The sequence below is a fragment of the Pelecanus crispus genome, unplaced genomic scaffold (genome assembly GCF_030463565.1).
Source record: "Pelecanus crispus isolate bPelCri1 unplaced genomic scaffold, bPelCri1.pri SCAFFOLD_31, whole genome shotgun sequence".
NCBI lineage: Eukaryota > Metazoa > Chordata > Aves > Pelecaniformes > Pelecanidae > Pelecanus > Pelecanus crispus.
In genome coordinates this window covers 9292-12176 of record NW_027461382.1, presented here as the reverse complement: position 1 = coordinate 12176, position 2885 = coordinate 9292, and the positions used below count along the sequence as shown (strand labels likewise).

The 2885-nt window shown below is 56.7% G+C and overlaps 1 pseudogene; it reads right to left on the bottom strand.

Moving 5' to 3' along the window:
* Positions 1–1600: 1600 nt before the first annotated feature.
* LOC142596983 (olfactory receptor 14C36-like) lies at positions 1601–2651 on the bottom strand (annotated as a pseudogene).
* Between the last annotated feature and the right edge of the window lie 234 nt (positions 2652–2885).

Sequence of the window (2885 nt, the reverse complement as noted above, 5' to 3'; positions counted from 1 at the left end):
AGTTTTAGAGTCCGGGGGTCGCCAGGCGGGCCCTGCCGAGGCCCCCCAGGCCAGGTGGGGGCTGCGGGGGCACGTGGCGGTGTCAGCCCCAGCCTCACCTGGAGCGGGGCCTGGCCTTGCTGGCACGGGGAGGACGGGGGGACAGGGCATGGGGGCTGCCTCCAGAATAAAGTTTATTTATTGTAGTGCCCGGCTCATTCTTGCTGTGGGGGCACCGGGGTGGGGGGTTCCTGGGTAGGGGGGGGTGTGGTGGGGCTGTAACAGCCCAAGTCCTGGGGGGTCTTTGCTGCAGGGGGGCACCCCAGGACTCCCCCATCTGCCGTCCCAGGCTCTGGCCATCCCCAAAGGCTGGGCTGGGGCAGAACCCTTTGGGGTTCCCCCCCAGCACCCCCAAAGCTCTGCCCTTCCCAACCCCAATGCTGTGGTCATGTCCCCCTACGGCAGGGGCCTGCCCTGGCCTGCAGAGCCCCAATGCATTTGTGACACCCCAGCACAGGGGGTGGGGTCAGCCCTGGCCCCTCCATGCTGGGCTGGGGGGCAGTGGGGGGGGTCAGAGCCGTCCCTGCCGCTGTGCAGGGATGGGACCTGTTTGGTTTCCTCTTGTCCATACTTTTTTTCCGGCAGCTGTCGGGTGAGGCCCACAACAGGACCCGGGGGCACCGCGGCGCGGCACGGCACGGCACGGCCCTGCTTCCCCGGCACGGCAAGAGCTGGGGCAGGCTTAGGGTTAGGATTAGGGTTAGGCGTTGGGGTCAGGGTAAGGGTTAGCGTTAGGGTTGGAACTACCAAGTGGGTGATATCTCTGAGTGTGGGCAGACCCAAAGGCTGGGCCCACAGTGGAGGGACCGTGGGGCTGTGTGAGCCCGCGGGTAAGTGCTGCTGGGAACGTACAGAGCACTCGTGCAACCTTCGCAGCAGATCAGCCTGAGAGGGGGACCGGGATGGGGCCACTTGTGTTGCTCGTGGCTGTGTGAGTGCTGCTGTTGGTGTGGTGGCTGTAATGGTGCTGTTGGCTGTTGGAGCTGCTGTGTAGGGTCGGCTGTGCCCATCTTTGTTTCCTTGCAGACACCTGGATTTTGCCCCTTCCCTTTGGGTGACTCCACCTTGGGCGATCTCTCCCTTTGTAGGGCTCCAGTCACTGCCCACCCCACGCACACAATCTCCCTGGAGAAGCCCCGGGCTCTCCAGGCAGTTCCGGATTCCTCTCTTGCCTTCTTCCCTGTCCCATGTGGGACAGCCCTGGGTGTGTACCTCAGTGACCATTCACCATCTCCACTGTCACCACACACCAATGGGTGAGTGCAAATTCCAGCCCTTGGTCTCTAACAGCAACCAATGTGACAATGAGCTTTTGTCTCCAAACTCCAAGGAGAAAAAGCCCCATTTGGGGAGAAGTTCGTTGTGCCTGTTCTTGACATTTGTTTGGGAGAAGATCCCAACCTTCAGGTACTGCACCAGGGAGATCCTATTTTATTACACAGATGCCAGGAGAATGTCAGCTCTTTCCCAGAAAGACACACTTTTCTATCAGATCTGGGTGAGACAGAGCAGGTTTATTTCTCAGTCAGAGTAAGAGGAACCCAAACATTTCTGTAGAAACTTAATAAACACTAATAACCATACAGATAATGGTAACAAAATAGCTAAAACAAAAACCAAAAAGACAGGCCTGCAATGGGACACCCTGAGAATCATTTGCGAACAGCAATTGAAAATTTATCAGTGTTGAAAAATGTCCATGAAATTACTTACCTAATGGCCTCCTTGAGCTCCTGGTTCCTCATGCTGTACATGAGGGGGTTCACTGCTGGAGGCACCACTGAGTACAGAACTGCCAGCACCAGGTCCAGGGATGGGGAGGAGATGGAGGGGGGCTTCAGGTAGGCAAAAGTGGCAGTGCTGACAACCAGGGAGACCACAGCCAGGTGAGGGAGGCACGTGGAGAAGGCCTTGTGGCGTCCCTGCTCAGAGGGGATCCTCAGCACGTCCCTGAAGATCTGCACATAGGACGCCACAAGGAAAACAAAATATTCCAACCCTAAACAGACACTAACCACAAGAATTCCAACTTCCGTGAGGTAGGCATGTGAGCAGGAGAGCTTGAGGATGTGGGGGATTTCACAGAAGAACTGCTCCACAGCATTGCCTTGGCAGAGGGGTAGTGAAAATGTATTGGCTGTTTGCAGCAAAGCGTGGAGAAATCCACCACCCCAGGCAGCTGCTGCCATGTGGACACAAGCTCTGCTGCCCAGCAGGGTCCTGTAGTGCAGGGGTTTGCAGATGGCAACGTAGCAGTCATAGGCCATGATGGTGAGAAGACAATACTCTGCTGAAATGAAAAAGACAAACAGAAGGAGTTGGGCAACACATCCCAAGTCGGAGATGGCCCTGGAGTCTCACAGGGAATTGGCCATGGCTTTAGGGACAGTGGTGGAGATGGATCCCAGGTCGAGGAGGGAGAGGCTGAGGAGGAAGAAGTACATGGGGCTGTGGAGGCGGTGGTCACAGCCTACGGCTGTGACGATGAGGCCGTTGGCCAGGAGGGCAGCCAGGTAGATGCCCAGGAAGAGCCAGAAGTGCAGGAGCTCCATCTCCCATGTATCTGCGAATGCCAGGAGGAGGAACTCAGTGATGGAGCTGCTGTTGGACATTTGGTCTTTTTAGGTATGGAGTACTATTGAAAATGGAAAAGACAGCAACAAGTTAGGGGAGATTTCTCTGACCAAAATCAAAGCTATTTCTCACGCCCTCCTTTTCTTTTTCTAGGCAACCTTCCTGCAGCTCCAGGGCTTCAGCTCTGGCTTCTACTGCCAGAGGGGGCTATGAGGAGCCGGACCTCTACCCGCTGGCTCCTGAGGAGTCAGCCCTGCTCTGCAGGAGTGTGT